This window comes from Malaya genurostris, chromosome 2 (genome assembly GCF_030247185.1).
Source record: "Malaya genurostris strain Urasoe2022 chromosome 2, Malgen_1.1, whole genome shotgun sequence".
NCBI lineage: Eukaryota > Metazoa > Arthropoda > Insecta > Diptera > Culicidae > Malaya > Malaya genurostris.
The window spans coordinates 41,213,017-41,233,616 of record NC_080571.1 but is presented as its reverse complement, the minus strand read 5'-3'; the positions used below and the strand labels follow the sequence as shown (position 1 = coordinate 41,233,616).

The 20,600-nt window shown below is 35.8% G+C and overlaps 1 protein-coding gene across 2 annotated transcripts in view; it reads right to left on the bottom strand.

Moving 5' to 3' along the window:
* Nucleotides 1-17,111, bottom strand: part of LOC131432907 (neuropeptide CCHamide-2 receptor-like) — a 174,472-nt gene extending 157,361 nt beyond the window's left edge. The window contains exons 1-2 of one of the 2 annotated variants that reach the window (XM_058599486.1): nt 16,240-17,111; nt 16,115-16,178 (exon numbers count right to left, since the gene is read on the bottom strand). The gene's annotated coding sequence lies outside the window, so the exon portion shown is untranslated. Of the gene's footprint in view, nt 1-16,114 lie in introns of both variants that reach the window. The other variant, XM_058599485.1, reaches the window with a different exon arrangement.
* Nucleotides 17,112-20,600: the final 3,489 nt, after the last annotated feature.

Sequence of the window (20,600 nt, the reverse complement as noted above, 5' to 3'; positions counted from 1 at the left end):
GAATAAAAACAGAAAGCCTACTATCGAATGTTATTACCAGACAAATATTAGCACAGTAAAATGAGTTAATTATATAAAAAAAACAAAAACTAAACAAATCATATCCATTACACCGATTTCTTGCTTCGAACAATACTTCCAATGCTTTCGGAACCGGAAACCGAGTTGGCCACCAACTAACAAGAGACTAATTTGAGTACAAAAATTTGAAATGAGTTATTCCTATGTATAATTAAAATATACTGTACAAAATAAACATATTCGCAAATGATTTTATAGCATCAAATTGTCCTTAAGCTGTAAATGTTCGTAGACAATCCGATTTCACGCTAAGAGTCAATGAGTGCTCTTGAAGTCTAGCCTGTTGCTTCACAGACTCTGAAATTGGCTTGATACTACAACTCAATAAATGGGGTTTTAGGATGACCCACCTTACTCAATACATTATTGAAAGTACGTCATTATTGATGCCTGGGTGTGCTTTACAGTGATGACATATTCCTGATTAGAAATAACAGTCTTTTCATTAGGAACTCTCACAATGTTCTCTGGATTTACTTCTTTTTCTTAACTCTGAAATTGTGAAAAGGTCAGACATTCAAAATCACGATTCCGATACATTTAAAGACTGTTTGTTTATTTTAACACTGGTCACTTGGTAACCAGGGATGCCAGGTCATTTTTTCAAAAATCTGTGATCAAACCCAAAACCTGTCTGTGAAAATCTGTGACCGTTTTCCGTACCACAATAGCAGTTCAAAATCAATTTGGTGAGCAAAAAAAAAACTACCCATTTTCTGTACTATTATAGCAGATCGAATTCAGTTTAGTGAGCAAAAAAAGGTCTCACTACCAACACGCTCTGAACCTTTTTCCTCAACCTATCTGTACTTTTTGGTGCTAAACTCTGCTCGATTTCCAAAATCTGTGATTTATTCAAGAATCTGTGAAAATCTGTGATCATTTTCAAAATCTGTGCAGAAAATTCAAAATCTGTGAAACACAGATTAATCTGTGAACCTGGCATCCCTGTTGGTAACTAGTTCGTAGCAACTAGAACAGTGTTGCTCAAAAGATCATTTTTTTACATTAGTAAGGGGTCACTCAATTTATGGTAACCGGTGGTAAATCGTTTACGAACACTTTTAATGCCGACTTCTCTTCAGAGTGTCAGGTCGTGTCGTCGGTTAAACTGTCACTCTCGTCTGTACCCTAGCTGACTGCTTTCGTGTGCGTGGGCCAAGATATTGAATGAGAGGTGCGCGTGGTCCGAATAGGTTCGGACAAACACACATACACACACAGACATTTACTCAGTTCGTCGAGCTGAGTCGAATGGTATATGACATTCGGCCCTCCGGGCCTCGATTAAAAAGTCGGTTTTCACAGTGATTGCATAGTCTTTCTATATGAGAAAGGCAAAAATCATCTATTCTGTTAAGTTTTTCATTTATTTGGCTTCTCCAATATATGTTTCCACTCAGTCATTGCAAAAATGTCTATAATTACTTGAAAAATATTACGATGATAGAGCATCTGCACGGTAAGGTATAAGTTGCAGACTCGAATCCTTTTGAATGTCCATTTAAATGAAGGTGACTTCGGTGAAGTGGGTATTTTTCAGATTGGAGTAGTCTTTTTCTTTTGCTCACTGAATTTATTTTATTCACAGACTTTTTGAATCCTGTCCGAAGATATTTGACAATTTTAACTTGTATTTCTGATCATATAGGAAAAAAAATACAAGATAAAACTATTGAGAACCAAATTTTATTAAATAACTACAACGTTATCGAGAAAATCGTTCGGAATTACTAAATAACATGAAGCCTCGAAAAACACTTGAATTTCTCAATGTTGTGAGCATAAGTAAGTGCTCCACTGCATGCTCAAAGCAGTGAAAATCTTCGAAAAAGCCACATTTAAAGGATCATTTATCACATGTCCCATAAAACGAAGAACACCGAAGGGGAAGTTCAAGCCTTCCGGCCTCTGAATCTGTTGCATACTGTTTGGCAACGGAACCCGCCATTAAAAGACATGACACATGGTCTGCATGGTCCGCTATCAGACCGTGTGCCGTGTGTTCCATGCAAATGAACGTCCACAACCCGTTACTGATGCCGTTCGAACCTTTGAACAGAAAACGGACTCGATCAAATTCGGTTGCCGCTTACCAGAATGCTGACTACTGGACTAAAACCCGCGAAACGTGAGAGTTTTGTTGAATAAGTCCGGATTTCGGTGGAATGCTATTTTAGGAAGATTGGTAGATCCCAAAACGGCACTATCTCTTGAAGTAAAACGATTAATTATTCAATCCGCCAGGTGAGACAGGAAATTTATCTTTCGGATTTATGAAGGTGAAATGTTGTTTTTACATTACGCCGTTGACTATCCGATGCAACCTAACCAACTGAGTTGTTTAAAGCTGTGTCAAAGATCAATATCATTTCTGTTGTTAAGAGAAATCCAAATAGTATGCGAATGATTCTAGTAATATAACGAAACGAACGCTTCTAAAATTCTTTTACAAGAAAATGTTTTCTTTCTGTGATAATTTGCATGCACAAATCATTTCACGGCGATGCATCCGACAAGATAATTTCTCAATCGATGTATGAAAATAAACAGCATCATTGATCATAGTACTGCTTTTTCATTGACAAAACTTTTGGCAGAGCAGCTGAAGACTGTAGAACTTATCTGGACATCTGTAGTCTCCTGTAAAATGTTTCCACCGTTTGAATTCCATGCTTCGCACAAGAAAAACGTCAACTACATTGGCTCGTTCGTTATTCCTCTACTCAGTGTGTGCAAAAACACACTTGGTTTGCAATTGAAATATTTTCGTTTTTCCGGTCAGTTGCCGGACACGGTGGCATACCACATTGACTAACTGGGTTGGGATTTGTCGCCTTGGTTGAATTATTTCACCTATTCAACTGAAACGACTCGACTATTGAACTGTTTTTTTTGTGGATTTGAATCATGCAGTACTTCTGGTAACACTGCAGACATTTTTTTTCATCTGTCAGCGCCACACGTCTTGATTACATAAAGTGTGTAAGTTATAGTACAGGGTTTTTTTTCTCATTTTACCATGTGGTAATAATCATTCACGAAGATAAAACAGAAAACCTGTTTTAATGCTTCTAGTGGTGTAATAATGCCTTTCTCATTTTCATTTTCTCCTGTATATTACAGCGGAATACTACAATTTAAAAAAAGTTTAGAAAATAGTTTTGAAGATTTCTGTTGCATAATACTGCTACATTCATATACTACATTTGAATTCAAGTTAGTGAAAAACTATTCAATCATATTTGAGAAAGTGAGGTGAGCTACATTTTAGGGTAACAGAGGTATTTTGGCCCACTTTAGGATTAATTTTATTTTGTCCCACTTTGTAAAAATATACATCAAAGGTTGTAATACCTTCGAAAAACTCTTCCGCAATAGGTAATTTAATGTGAATAACTTCAAACTGATGCAGCATGGGTTACTTAACATCGATTAAATTCAACCATACACTAATATGACCTACAAATTTATTTACGATTCTCTATGAATATTTGAATTTTGGAAAATAAATGTACCAGTAGTCTGACTTGAATGAAATTCAACAGATCTTTTATGTGATTATCAATGGTTGGTTTATTTGGTTACAGACTCTCATGATCGGCAAACTAGAAAAATTAACTAGGGTAAGGGCTCCCTATTTCATCTCATTTGTAAGGACGTCGCCTTCAAACCTCGATCTAGCCACTAAAATCACTATAACTATTTCATATTACTGCTTCATTCGCCTTGCTCCACATTGAGATTTGATTCACATTCCTTGGAAATTAAAATAATGTTCATAAAACAGCAAAAAACACTTATGAAATGTTCACTACTCTGCTCCTAATTTCATCTCAATGGATTTTTATCCATCCTATCGTTGATCCTTTATTCATCCTATAAATTAGCAATGGCGACAGCAATCAAAACGAAATATTCCACTATCACACTCTCAGGTTCAAAATGTCAGAATTCTTCTTAAAAACGGCCTAATGTCAACTATGAGACAATATACGATATTTTTAGAACCAGTTTGAAATCATTTCAACGTTTAAAAATTTTTCAGTCGTTTCCGTTACCTTTCGCTTTAAATTTAAAATTTTACTGAAAAGTTAATTTGGTGAACTTTAAATAAAAACAAAACTGTGATTGTTATTATTTATTCATTAGCCCTTCTTAAAACAAAGTGTAGAGCCAGAGATGCCATTTATACAGATTTATATGTATTGTATAGATTTTTGCGTTCGCATACTGGTTTAAATCAAAGTACCGATTGTGTAAAGATTTCCTAAATTTAATACAGATTTGTACAGATTCATAGAAAGAAAGAAGTAAAAAATTAGACTTTGCTCTCTGAGTATCTATTAGTATTTGATTGCAGTGATTCTTTAAAAGTTTATTAATCAACGGACAAATCACATGTTAAAGTGGAAATCTTTTATGTAGATAATTGATTATGAACACTGACAAACATTTATATTAAAATTTGGAACCAATTTGAACTATTTGAAGCCAGATATTTTCATAGAATATGTATTACGTTGCATAGAAAGTCTATATCTGGTCTATCTGTTTTCACTAATAAAATGATGTTAACAGATTTTATTAGTGAAAACAGATTTAACATCATTTTATTAGTGAAAATAGATAGACCAGATATAGAGTTTCTATGCAACGTAATACATATTTTCTATGAAAATATCTGGCATCTCTGTGCACAGCCGATGAAACACACACACTTCACAGCGTTATGTTGACGTATAGCGGAATGAAACCAGTGCTACTAGATTTGCCACAATGGTTATTTCATTAGTTTTTAACATGCTCTTCCTGGTAAAATTCGAAGCCAAAACAGTTTTATTAAAATATTAATATCAATAATATAATTAAACTAATGTCACGGATACCAAAAAACATACTTTTTGATGAGATTTTGAAGAAGAAAAACAATTTTTGTTTTGTAACATTATGAGATAACTTGGCAACTTTGCGAAACCAAATGAGATGAAAACAAAGCGCAATCAAGTGAACTAAGTGAAAAACTTTCATCTCATATTTTTAAAGACTTTTATTGTTTGTCGGGTAGTTTTTGAAGTATTAAATCGTTAATTAAACAAGTAGCAAGTGAACATTATTAATTATGAAGTCATCCAGCATTCAATGGTAGTGTAATTGTGCGAAAAAGTGATCATGTTTTGAGACGAATCGATTAGTAGATAATCAGAAACATGACGAACTGTAAATCTTGAGACGAAAATGTGTCCTAAATTGAAAAGTGAGTTTATTTGAAATGAAAAAAACGATAACCGAAGAAATTAAAACCATTTCTTTCAATGGGAAAGTGTGACAATAGCTTTTATAATCATTTTAAAACATTTCCCAGTTTGGTTCAGGTAGGTTTTAAAATATTATTCATGTTCAAAGTAATGAGGTGAAGGGATGAGATGGAAATAGGAGCTCAGATGAAATAGGGAGCCCTTACCCTAGCAAATATAAAGCGGTAGCTTATAAAAAAAATTCTTGAAACTGACATTTTTACACTAAGCACTCTACCTCCAGAAGCAGGGGTTTAAGCCGAATGAAAATTGGAATATTCTTATGATATCTTAGGACCTTTCATTTGAATCTAAGTGAGTCAAAATCGGTTCAGTCATTTCCAAAAAAGTGAATGATATTATTTTCACATATTTGATGCATAACACCCTGTAATTCCGGAACCGGGAGTCGGATCCATGTGAAATTCAGGAACTTTGTATAGGATCATTGGACGTTAGTGAAATTCGGTAATGCCTTCTCTGAGAAAAATGAATAAAATTATTTTCACAGTTTCGGTGCACTATTTTCACATTTTTGTTGCATATCACCCTGTAATTCTGGAACCAGAAATCGGATTAAAATAAAAGTCCGTAACTTTATGTAGGTAAGTAAGGCCCTTCATTTGAATATAAATTTGTGAAAATCGGTTCAGCCATCTCCGAGAAAAGTGAGTGACATTATTTTCACATTTTCGGTGCATAACACCCTGTAATTCCGGACCTGGAAGTTGGATCCAAACGAAATTCCGGAATTTTGTATGAGATCATAAAGCCTTTTATTTGAATCTAAGTTTGTGAAAATCGATTTCTCCGAGAAAAGTGAGTGATGAATTTTTCACATTGTTAATGCATAATTTCCACATTTTTGGTGCATATCAACCTGTAATTCCGAAACCGGAAGTTGGATCCAAATGAAATTGTGTAACTTTGTATGGGATCATAAGACCTTTAATTTGAATCTAAGTTTGTGAATATCGGTTTTGCCATCTCCGAGAAAAGTGAGTGAGATTTTAATAATTAATTTTAATTAATGCATTATTTCAACATTTTTGGTGCATATCACCCTGTAATTCTGCTCAGTTTGTCGTGCTGAGTCGAATGGTATTTGACATTCGGCCCTCCTGGCCTCGGTTCAAAAGTCGGTTTTTGCAGTGATTGCATAGCCTTTCTATATGAGAAAGGCAAAATGATTTTCGAATCAGATTGCATCAGATTTTCGAATCAGAATGTTGCATTTCTGCTCGAAAGTGCAAATCAGAGCAATCCACGCCAGTGTTTTTCAATGGAAAACGGCACTAGACTTTAACAGCTGTCAAATGTGTATGGATTTGATAGCAGTTGGGGTTGAAATTGGATCGGTTTTGCCTTCAAACAAAAACGACGTAATATTGGTCATTCCATCATTTGCCAACATACTTTTGTACCCGTGCATCTTCGAATTCGATGAATCTTCAGAAAATGATAATCCTAAACAAAATAAGATGATTGGTTTACTTTTTATTGGGTAGAGTAACTGCACTGATTTTTGACCCGCGATAAAAATTTTGATCCAAAGAAAAATAACTCTTTAATTTCGATTTTTTTCGATTATGAAATGGAATGCAATAATCTTGCTACATACATATGTCTATGTAAAAATGTCTCAGTTTGTTGATAAAAATATTTTGAAAAATGAAAAACAATGACAAAATGCTTAAATCAAACTATTTTTTCAAAAATCGACTTTATTATAAATATAACATATTTATTCGTTTACTTGTTCTTTTTCATTTGTATAAGAATCCAGCTTGAAAAATATGGGACTCTTTTTGTAACAAGAGTAGTTCAAACGCACGCAAAAGAAGCTCAGTAGCCGCATCAATAGCGTTTAAAATTTGAGTTCGATAAGAATTGTTCTTTCACAATCTTCACAGTGCTTACTGTGGTAATTTATTTTCTCTTCTTTACATAATACTCTAGTTTACTGCGAATTTAACTGTGTCAAAATTGAATTACTCTATAAGGCGATTATAATGTATGACCTTTAACCTGGAAGACTTTTATAATAATAAGCGTTATGTTATGCAGTTCTTATTTAAAAGAAATCAAAATAAGTTCGTCTGTTTGAATAGTTAGAATAGCTTGATTCGCAGTGCAAAATTCGTGCCAATCGAGTGCGAATAAAGCCAGCATTTGACTGCTTCGCGTTCGAGAGGAATGCTCCGAGCAGTGTTTAATATCGTAAAGAATTCCACAGTTTTGCCCATCTGAAGCCAAAAATTAACTCCGTACAGCATTTTGATAATTTCTCTCACTTAAAAATGCAAATCCGAAATGAAACAATCGACATCAAAATTCGGAACGTTGCTTTTATTTTTACTCTTATTTGTTCCACGTTATTTAATTGTGTGGTAGAAAATATTTGTCGCCGATAAGTCAATTTTTAGTATAAATACAACGTTACAATTCTGGAAGCGAAGCAGTAAAAGTTGTGAAATTCACACATTCAACTAATACGAACGATTATCATATTTATTCGTATTCACGTCCTCCAGTTATGTCTGTGACATTACTCAAGCGCTTTTTTTATTTATCAACAGAGCTATCATTTACTCAGATTTATCCGTAACGTACAGTTTTGTATTCACACATACAGATTTCGTACAGAATACAGATTTAATACAAATATTTGAGATTTAAATTCATAAAAACACTGCAATCATGAAAATACCGACTCACGACGACGCCTAACTCCACAATATTTTTATGCTGTAATCTTTCTATGTAGAAGTGATATACGTCAGATACAGTTTAAATTCTCAGGACGGTAGTCAATCGATTTGAAATCAACCGAATCCCGCGATACCAAGGACAATTATTTTATGAGAACAATGTACAAAAATGGAAATGGAAACAGCATCTGATTTGAAATAATCGAAATGCATTAGAAAATTTCTTACAAAATGTTAATTCTTAAACTTATAGTTGTATTTCCTCAATAGCTAGGCAGCCGGCTACCGAGAGAAATATGTAGTTAATTCAATTGAAAATCAATTAGCCCTAAGCTGAGGTGCAATGATAATGATAAAATAAAACTATAGTTAGCTTATTTGAATTTACACTTGATTATTTTCACATTTAATTATGCCCTGAACCCTTGTCATGTCCTAATTTCCTATCTCATCACAATAGATACCTTGACAGTTCAACTAAAACTATCAAGACGTCTGAATCAAGAAGAATTCAGACTTGACTTGACTTGACTCGAAGGATCCAAGACTATATAATTCGTCTTTCTCCTGGATTGATTCTTAGTTGGTCAAACGAAGAATTAAAACAGCATGTTTAGTAAGAAGGTATGTGTGCTAGATCAATAAAATTGTTCTAGTGGAACAATTTTATTGCTGACGAATCGCTATATTCGAAGACAAAGAGACAAAGGACGCGAACAATTTTGGCACACCACTATCTCGACGGCTTACAACGGCTTAGTATTGAAATTTAAGTTAGTAAGAGGAGCGTGTGAAATAAAGAAAACTACAAGCAAAATAAGCGAAACACTTTCAATGAAAGTTTCGCCAACGAATCACCAAATCAGAATAAGCGATGAGGAACACGTATGAATTGAGCTCACCACAACCTATAGAAAAAAAATGTGATTAATCCACCTAGCAGTGAGATGATACCTTTTTTTTATCAATCCGCATGTGTTTTTTTGCATGGATATTCTTCGGTGTTTAAGTTTTCATGACATTATTCTAATGACCGTCGTTTTAAGCGACAATTTGAGATTTTAATCACTCATTACCCTGTAATTTCGAATCTGCAAATCGTATCGAATTTCAATCCTAACGTGTGACATTCGATTGAACATTCCATGAGATGTCGAAGTAAGTTCCACTTTAGAGTTTTTCGTCATTATTTATGGTACTTCCAGAGCTGGTATTCAGGAACTAGCATAACCCAAAATGATTCGAATGGCCATAAATTAATACGCCAAACAATTTACATCTTCTATATCGGTATGAATTTTAAAAATCATCATCTGTAATCATCTGTAATTCCAGAATCGGATAAAATTCACCAATTTTGTATGGGACCTTAAGTCCTTTAATTTGAATTTTTGTTTTTGAAGTTCGATTTGGCCTTTTTGAAAAAATGATTAAACTTTGAGAAACGATTCGAAACTGGATCCGGAGTTCAAAGATCGGTGTAGTCTAAATCAGATAAATTCACCTGAGGAGTGTGTAGACATCTTTGAGAAATTGTAGTGCGAATTAAAATTTGGGGGTTCATTCCGAATCCAAAAAAGAATACCGCTTAAACTGAAATAAATTTATTTGGTAATCGACTATCCAAATTTGCAAACCCGATAAACCTGATTAATTTATGTGAAATGGACATTTTCGAACTAATCACCCTGTATCTCCTAAACCAGAAATCGGATCTGACTAATTTTTATAGGATTTTAAGACCTCTCATTTGAATCATAGATGATTCTTAGATTTCATTTGAATCTTAGATCGGTTCAGCCATCTACGAGAAAAATGAATTGCATTATTTTAATTTCGTTTCACATGTCATCCTGTGGTTCCGAAATCAGAAGTCGGATCCAAATTTGGAAGTATATTATTTTTCATATGAATCTGAGTTTGTAGAAAACGGTTTAGCCATCTCCGAAAAAATTGAGTAAAATTATTTGTCACACACGCATTTGCTGATCTCGACGAACTGAGTCGTATGGTATATGGAAATTATGTTCTTCCAGCTTTTATTGCTGTAAGTAGTTTGAATCAATATAATTATGGAATTACTTTCAACTCGAAAATGCTGATATCATCTGGTTTATAAATGCCATATTCGAACGATTATGTTGCCAAAAACGAACCGTGCTAAAATCGGTCCAAAGCAAATTGTCATGAAAAAGGATGCTGTACACAGTCTTTTGGGCAATTAGAAACAATTGTATGTCACAGTATAAAAATCGTGTTTTCCGTAGCTCCCAAGCATTTCTTTGTCTTACAGTGCTCAAAACTTCTACTGCTGGAATAAGGGGAAAAGTCGTTTACACAAAAATATTGATATCTCCGTTAAAAATGGACGGATTTTAACAAACTATGGCTTGTTGGATAGCTATTACCGTGCGGAATCTAAGTCTAAAAACATATTCTGTTTTCAAGGCCAATTGTGACAGATACTGTCAAAAAACTGAAAATTTTGACATAAAACTCCGTATAACTCAAAAAGTATACATCCTATCTCAAAACCATTCAATAGCGTTTTGGGTGACGGGGAGACCTTTCATTTGCGACTAGTTTGATCAAAATCGGTCCAGCCATCTCTGAGATCTCGACCTCTTAGTTGACAACACACATACAGACACACACACATACACACACACAGACAGACATTTGCTCAGTTCGTCGAGCTGAATCGATTGGTATATGAAATTCGGCCCTCCGGGCCTCGGACAATTTTTCGAAAGTTTGAGCGAATTCTATACCTATTTTTTATATATATAAAAAAAGGTAAAAACGAAAGAATTGGACTATTGTTAAAAGCTCGAAGGAATAGAAATATAAAAGAAACCAAAGCACTTTGTTTAACGAAGTGATAGTGAAGTAAAAATGTGTTCTGGTAACTGAAAGTAGGAAAATAAAAACTTCTGAAATTGTGGCCTTTTACGACATGGAAGCAGGAACCCAATGGATCTACTCTTGGCTCGCTTCGCACATGAAATTTCCTAAATCGAAAAAAAAGTTTAGTGCCAAATGTCACGGAATTTCATTAAATGTCGAGATCTAGTTTCATCTCGAAGAATAAAAATTTTGAAAAAAAAATCGACTCTGAGACTCTGGGCACCAAAAAAAATTTTTTTCGATTTCAGAAATCTCAAGTCCCAGAGTCGATATATTTAAAAAAATTGTCGAGATAACATCAAATCTTGACGTTTCAAGTAATTTAAAGACGTTTGGCATCAAAAAATATTTTTCGACGTCGGATAAAGATAGTCAAATTTCAAGTTCCAGAGAGTCGATTTTTTCAAAAAAAGAAATCCCAACCGATATCGACTCGAGATAAACCCGATTTCGGGAATCTCAAATTTCAAGTCCCAGAGAGCCCATAATTAAAAAAAAAATCTCAGGGTCGATTTACAAAACAAAATTATTTCGAGATAACACAAAATCTCGACGTATCATCATCAAAATGCGGCATAAAAAAAATTTCGATTACGGAAAAAAAAATATTTCGGTAGTCTAAAATTTAATTCTCAGAATCGATTTTTTCTTAAAAAAAACTCCCAGGGTTGATATTTTCAAAAAAAAATTGTTTCGAGATAACATCAAATCTCGACGTTCTATGTAATTCTAAGACATGCGGCTTCAAAAACAAATTCTCGATTTTAGAAATCTCAAAATTTTTCAAGTCCCAGAGTCGATATTTTGAAAAAACCTGTTTTAATCCACCTAGTGGTGTAATGATGCCTTTCTCATGTATATAATATTGTGGCATTCTATTCAGAATTTCTCATACAGAATAGAACAGTGCTTTGATTGAGTAAGTCATCCTTAAGAAAACGAAATGGGTTCACTATTATATGCACCTCCGGCACTGGAACCCGAGAACCGGTTTTAACAAAGTCGGTTCGTACGGCCACCAACTAAAATGACGTACAAACTCTTCTAGTACGCACTCTAGATTACGATTTAAATGTTTGTTGCATCCGAAAATATTTTAGGTGACGGTGTACTATATTGAACACAGTTTACCCTATAATTAGGGAACCGAAAGTCGGATCCGGGTGAAATTCAGGAATTCCGTATGGGACCACGAGACCTTTCATTTTAATCTAAGTTTGTGGAAATCGGTCAAACCATCGCTGAGAAAAGTGAGTGAGATCCATTTTGGAATATATGACCACTATTTCCGGTACTTCCGGAACCGGATACCGGGAACCAGGATAGCCGAAATCGGTTTGTTTAGTTGCCTACTGATAATTACTATCGATTTGTGTAGTTTTGAGACCAGTTTAGAAAATTTTTTACGTTTTTTGTTTCGCCTGTTTAAGTGACGGTGTACAATATGTAACACACTTTACCCTATGACTCCGGAACCGGGAGTCGAATCTGGATTAAATTCAGGAATTCCGCATGGGACTACGAGTCCTTTCATTTGAATCTAAGTTTGTGGAAATCGGTTAAACCATCGCTGAGAAAAGTGAGTGAGATCCATTCTGGTATATATGACCACTATTTCCGGTACTTCCGGAACCGAATACCGGGAACCAGGATAGCCGAAATCGGTTTGTTTAGTTGCCTACTGATAATTACTATCGATTTGTGTAGTTTTGAGACCAGTTTAGAAAATTTTTTACGTTTTTTGTTTCGCCTGTTTAAGTGACGGTGTACAATATGTAACACACTTTACCCTATAACTCCGGAACCGGAAGTCGGATCCGGATGAAATTCAGGAATTCCGTATGGGACCACGAGACCTTTCATTTGAATCTTAGTTTGTCAAAATCGGTTCAGCCATCTCCGAGAAAACCTAGTGAGATTATTTGACACATACACACACACATACATACACACACACACACAGACATTGCTCAGCTCGATGAACTGAGTCGAATGGTATATGACACTTGGCCCTCCGGGCCAATTTTCACTAGTCGGTTTTTCAAGTGATTGCATAACCTTTCTATATGAGAAAGGCAAAAAACATCCCAGGGTCGATTTTTGTTCAACAAAAATAAACACTTGGCATCAAAAAAAACTTTCGTTTTAGTAAATCTCAAATTTCAAGTCCCAGAGTCGAGTTGAATAAAAAATTTTTTTCGTGTTAACACCAAATCTCGACGTTTCATGTAATTCTAAGATATTTGTTATAAAAAAAAATCGATTTTGGAAATCTAAAATTTAAGTCCCCCAGAATCTATTTTTTTTCAAAAAAAATCCCAGAGTTCATTAAAAAAATCGAGATGACACTAGATATCGACATTTTATGAAATTCTAAGACATTTTTCACATACAAAAGTTTTCGATTTCGGAAGTCTCAAAATTTGTTAAAGTTTAAGAAAAATAAATCTCGATGTATCACGTAATTCAAAAACGTTTGGGAACAAAACAATTCGATTTCGAAAATCTCAGATTTCAACTTCCAGATTCGTTTCTTTTTTAAATATTCCCAGGTCGATAGTTTCAACAATTTTTTTTTTTTGATTTGAAGAAGAAATATTCCAAACACACTAGATCGCGACGTTTCACGCAATTCTAAGACATTTGACATCGAAAAAAAATTCGATTTCGAAAATTTCATGAACCCAACCGTCATTTAGACGGTGTTAGTTTTTGTTTTTATTTATTTTTTAATGAATTTATTTTTTACCTTTTTTCATATATATAAAAAATAGGTATAGAATTCGCTCAAACTTTAGAAAATTTTTCCGAGACCCGGAATGCCGAATGTCATATACCAATCGATTCAGCTCGACGAACTGAGCAAATGTCTGTCTGTGTGTGTGTGTATGTATGTGTGTTGTCAACTAAGAGGTCGAGATCTCAGAGATGGCTGGACCGATTTTGATCAAACTAGTCGCAAATGAAAGGTCTCCCCGTCACCCAAAACGCTATTGAATGGTTTTGAGATCGGATGTTTACTTTTTGAGTTATACGGAGTTTTATGTCAAAATTTTCAGTTTTTTGACAGTATCTGTCACAATTGACCTTCAAAACAGAATATGTTTTTAGACTTAGATTCCGCACGGTAATAGCTATCCAACAAGCCATAGTTTGTTAAAATCCGTCCATTTTTAATGAAGATATCAATATTTTTGTGTAAACGACTTTTCCCCTTATTCCAGCAGTAGAAGTTTTGAGCACTGTATGACAAAGAAATGCTTGGGAGCAACGGAAAACACGATTTTTATTCTGTGACATACAATTGTTTCTAAGTGCCCAAAAGACTGTGTACAGCATCCTTTTTCATGACAATTTGCCTTGGACCGATTTTAGCACGGTTCGTTTTTGGCAACATAATCGTTCGAATATGGCATTTATAAACCAGATGATATCAGCATTTTCGAGTTGAAAGTAATTCCATAATTATATTGATTTAAACTACTTACAGCAATAAAAGCTGGATGAACATAATTTCCATATACCATACGACTCAGTTCGTCGAGATCAGCAAATGCGTGTGTGACAAATAATTTTACTCAATTTTTTCGGAGATGGCTAAACCGTTTTCTACAAACTCAGATTCATATGAAAAATAATATACTTCCAAATTTGGATCCGACTTCTGATTTCGGAACCACAGGATGACATGTGAAACGAAATTAAAATAATGCAATTCATTTTTCTCGTAGATGGCTTAACCGATCTAAGATTCAAATGAAATCTAAGAATCATCTATGATTCAAATGAGAGGTCTTAAAATCCTATAAAAATTAGTCAGATCTGATTTCTGGTTTAGGAGATACAGGGTGATTAGTATAAAAATGTCCATTTCACATAAATTAATCAGGTTTATCGGGTTTGCAAATTTGGATAGTCGATTACCAAATAAATTTATTTCAGTTTAAGCGGTATTCTTTTTTGGATTCGGAATGTACCCCCAAATTTTAATTCGCACTACAATTTCTCAAAGATGTCTACACACTCCTCAGGTGAATTTATCTGATTTCGGCTACACCGATCTTAGAACTTCGGATCCAGTTTCGAATCGTTTCTCAAAGTTTAATCATTTTTTCAAAAAGGCCAAATCGAACTTCAAAAACAAAATTACAGGGTAATGAGTGATTAAAATCTCAATTTGCCGTTTGAAACGACGATAATTAAAATAATGTCATGAGAACTAAAACACCTAAGAATATCCATGCAAAAAAACACATGCGGATTGATAAAAAAAGGTATCATCTCACTGCTAGGTGGATTAATCACGTTTTTAATATAAAAGAACATAAGTAGTATGAGAAAGACATCAACACACCACTAGGAGTACTATAACAGATTTTCAGCCATAATTTAGTTAAAAATTTACGACATCTCAAAAGTATCACCTGAATCATTGATTATATTTTTCATTCAACAAAACCGAGTCATCTATTTGGAACAAGCCTCCATCAGAGGTGATGTAATTTTACTATACCAACCAAACTACCATTATTCGAAAAAAAAACAAAAGCACTCAATGTCCTGCTGCAACAATAAAAATCGAAAATGCTAATATTTGCTTTTGTGTACTGCAGTAATTACTTTCGACATGCTTGTCTTATTATTTACCATATGCTTTTGGGAACCAACCTTGGCGCGTGTATCGAAGAAAAGACCTGTCTCACATAAGGATAAATTTAAACCTTGGAAAATAAATTATATTTGAACTCGTTAAAGTAGCTTTTGTTCATCACCGTTGGGTACAGTATCTTCGGAGTGTTCAGTATAATATAATTCAGAGACCGAAAAACATGCTACTGTAGGTCGGTTCGAAGAGTGACATTCAGGATTTAATACAAATTGAATAAAATAACTACTGCAGATTTTTAGCTATAATTCGAAGAATTCTGCAACTTAGACAATATTTTAGACTTTTAAAAAACTATTAAGCTGAAAATAACTCCAAAATTATGAAAGCTACACGAACCTGGTCTAAAACAGAACTCTCATATCAAAGTTTTTCAATTAGGAATGCAAATCGCGAAAGTTTCCATTTAAGATGTAATCAAACACAGCGCTAGATATGCAAAACTAGCTTACCTCACACAGCTCAACTCAACCTCCGTGCAGTCAGTAATACTTTGCGTTCCTGTCAGCTAACAAACTTGAGCGATAAAACACTTTATATCACATCCTACAGCACCAGATTTGATTACACTTTTTACCCGTCGCTTAATCCGGATTGCAGCACTTAAAATAAGTTCCGTGTAACTTCTCGCTATCATCAGCCAGGATTTCCTGTCATTACTTTGACAAATTCCGTTTCTTCCGAAGTGTCACGTACAGCAGAGCTCTCTTCGGATGACACCGACTATTCAGACAATCACCCGAATCTACCCTACTAACTGGAACTCAAATATTCTAAACCGTTTAAATCCACTTCACACTTTCACTTTCGCAACCGGAAAATTTAACTACTGACGCAGTAGGCAGCGATTTCCGCTACGAAACACACGAAACTCACGTTTCTAGCCAACGGAGCAGGCCTCAATCAACCAACCGCAGATGCAGATTGTCACACTTCATTACGCCGCATTCTTGCCGAGATTGCAAAACCAAAACCAATTTTCCGAAACGCAGAAATCTAACCACGTACTAATTAGCGCACTGATACGACAGCTTGTCGTCGCCGTCGCCGTTGCCGCAGCAACAAGCCGGAAAATAATCCACACGCGTGAAAAACCACCACAAGTGCCACTAGTTTATCGGAGCTAATCCTTGCCCGAATCCGATTCGACGGAAAGCTCAGCCGTTGTTCAACCCGTGGTAGAGATCGAAACCCGCGCCGAGACAATCGACAGTTTGCAAACCGCTTACCACGAACGTCGGCAATCGACTGCAAGAACTGGCGTCAACCGACGACGACAGCTGCCTGCCACTACGCGGAGGACGTTTCCGTGTAGTATCTCTGCCAGAGTGCTGTTGAGGTAGGATTTCATCCTCTTGCACAGACCGTGACGCTTGAATGTGGTGATACGGACCACATTCACAGTAAATGCACATGCCGGCCTGCTGACGGACCAACCGCCCAAAACGAGCGAGCGAGCGAACGACCGGACGAACCAACGAACGCGCGCCAACCGAGACGATGATCGGTGAGTTCTGTTCTGTTTGGATGTCAAAGGCAATCATCGGCTGCATGACACCCTACCATCAACAGTCATCGGCATCATCATTCGGACGGGTCTGCGCGGGAAAAAGTTGAGTTTTCTACGGAGAGGAAAATCTTTCGGCGGGAAAAATGATGGAGCGATTTTGGGAGGGAGAAAAAATGAGAGTAATTCGGGATGGTATCCACTGTTCAACTTTCTAACAGGAATTCACTCAAACACCTCTAGGGAATTGATATTTGATAGCTGGCGAATATTCTACCAATACACACTTAGAAAATTTCGCAGAATTTTTTACCGATCTATTCGGTGATTTCAATAACGAGAGGTGGATTCTAGAATATTTGCTAACCCTGACCAAAAGATTTAAGTGGTTTGGGGAGATGATGAGGAAACAAGAACATCAGTCGGTCATGGCGGGAAGTGGGAGAGTGGGACAAGCCGTAGTCAAAACTGTGAGAGGGGGAGGGGGTGTTTAAAATTGTCCTATTCTTCACTATACGTGGCTGGGTGTCAATAAAAAGTGTCAAAACTAGCCGCGTAACCTTTTCTTGTCATAATTTGAAATGTAATAACTCAATCACTTGTTGAAGGATTTATATAACTGACAAACAATCGATTCGGAAATTTTTAACTTAAACATGGGCACTTTATTTTTCGCTGAATATCGGCAAAAAAATTGTCGAAATTTGCACCGCCAAATACTCAGTAACCATCTCGGAAAAAGATAAAACTTCGGGGTTTCGGCAATCTCAAATTTAACAAACGTCAGTTGAAGACTGTCCCAGAAAGTATGTACGCAACCAAAAACCGCTGCCATTACACAATGGTTCAGAATCTGTCAATTTTTATGGCTGCGTCCTGTTGTTTAAACTCTTCTCTAACCACTTGTGCATTTGTTTATTCGTTTTCATTAGTTTGTTTCGAAATGCGTGAACTTTCAGCAGAACTACGTCGAAGATTGTGTACAAATGGTGCACAGAACGCGGACTGTTAATGAAAAAGATAGCAAAAATGGAAGGAGTAAGTGAAAAAGCCGTGCGAAATACAATTAGGAAGTTCGGTGAGTATAACCTTTGAGGATAAACCGAAAACGGGTCGAAAAAAAGGTCCTGCTAACCCTCAGTTGAATATACGTATACTGGAGGCGTTCGAGCTAATGAAGGAGGATTCAATTTGGAATGTGGCCAGAAAAGTGGGCACTTCGAAGTCAAATGTTCTTCATGCTAAAGAACGTTTGAATCTTCGAACCTATAAGAAGCAGAAACAACCAAAACGTAGTCCGGAACAAGAAGCATCGATCAGGCCGAGGGTTCGAAAGCTGCACAATACGATTCTTGCTGGAAATTTGAACTGCATAATCATGGACGACGAAACCTACGTGAAACTCGATTACAAACCCTTGCCGGGACCACAATATTATACGATGCGAAAAGGGCAAGTCCGAGACATCGATTGAAGTCGAAAATTTTGGTAAGAAAGCTATGGTCTGGCAAGCAATTTGTAGCTGCGGTAAGATTTCGAAACCCGTCATCACCACTATTGAAGCAGCGAAATATACATCAAGGAAACAAAAACGACTTCTACCCATGATTCGAAGCCACAGGGATCCTGTTGTCTTCTGACTAGATCTTGCTTCTTGCCACTACTCGAAATCAACGGTAGAATGGTATACTACCAAAAATGTCACTTTCGTCCCAAAAGACATGAATCCACTAAATTGCCCACAACTTCGACCAATTGAGGAATTTTGGGCATTAACGGAAGCACACCTTAGGAAACATGTCTCGGCAGCCGAAACCATTCAACAGTTCGAAAAAGATTGGCAAAACCTGTTTTAATCCATCTAGTGGTGTAATGATGCCTTTCTCATATCAATCATACTATCCTATATAATACTGTGGTATTCTTCAAAATACATTTCTTCGATTATTAAAACAATAACCGAAATCGGGTTGTTTGACCGTCTACTGATAAAAACTATCAATTGGGGAAGTTTTGAGGTCGTCGATGTAGAAAATTTTTTATGGTTTTTCGCCCATTTCAGTGATGGTATACAATTTTTAACACACTTTACCCTATATTTCTGAAACCGGAAGTCGGATCCGGATGAAATTCAGGAATTACGTATGAGACCACAAGACCTTTCATTTGAACCTAAATTTGTGAAAATCTACGAGAAAAGTTGGAACACATATTTTCATTTTGTTGCACATTTTACCCCATAACTCCAGAACCGGTAGTCGGATCCAAATAATATTCAGGAATTTTGTATGGGACTACAAGACCTTTAATTTGAATCTAAGTTTGTGAAATTCGGTTAGTGTACTTATTTTCAAATTTTTTTGCACATTTTACCCCATAACTCCGGAACCGGAAGTCGGATCCAAATGAAATTCAGGAATTTTGTATGGGACCACAAGACCTTTCATTTGAATCTAAGTTTGTGAAAATCGGTTCAGCCATCTCCGAGAAAAGTTAGTGCAAAAAAACGTTACATACACACATACGCACATACACACACAGACATTTTGCGTATTCGACGAACTGAGTCGAATTGTATATGACTCTCGGCCCTCCGGGCCTCGGTTCAAAAGTCGGTTTTCACAGTGATTGCATAACCTTTCTATATGAGAAAGGCAAAAAGTGTCAAAACTTGTCGCCAAGAAGTCTGTACGGAATTCAATGAGAAACGTTCGCAAGAAGGTGCGCCAACTAGTCTACAATGGCTAAGTAGCAAATGTTTAGAATAATATTCTGTTGTTGTAGTCTATTAATATCAGTATATCGAATAAAATTTGAATATCTAACACTTGTGTATTATTTACAGTGAAATCAAAGTGCATCCATACTTTCTGGGACAGTGTTTATTACCGAAATTGTCACCATACAGTTTACTGTCTGTTCGACCTAACCTTTACTGAATTTTCGGCAAAAGCAACAATGAATTACTGAGCCTTAAGTAATTATTTTTTTTTTAATTCTACATATTCAAATCAAGATTTCATTTTATTTACATATATACACAAAAAGTATACATTACATTACTTATGTTTCGGGGACTTACAATTGCAAGCAGAGATGTCTATCTCCTCTGTGTGACGAAGAGCAAGCAAAATTTCTCCCCTCGCACTAACAACTTCAACGAGAGCTCTTCTCTTTCACATTTATACACCACTGTTGTGTAAGTGTGCACGCATCATGAGTGCGTTTGTTTATTTCCTTTTACCTCTTCCACTGAATCGCACCAAAGTGCTAGAGCATTAGCTAATAAATTCTCTGAGGAGGATGCAGATACTTTCACAGAGGTGTACACGCCGGTGAGCACTCTGTTGTATGGTTTTCGTAGCGTGGACACGCAAAATCAGCAAAATAAAACAATTTATCGTAAAATTTTCGGTTTTCCTTGCAAATTT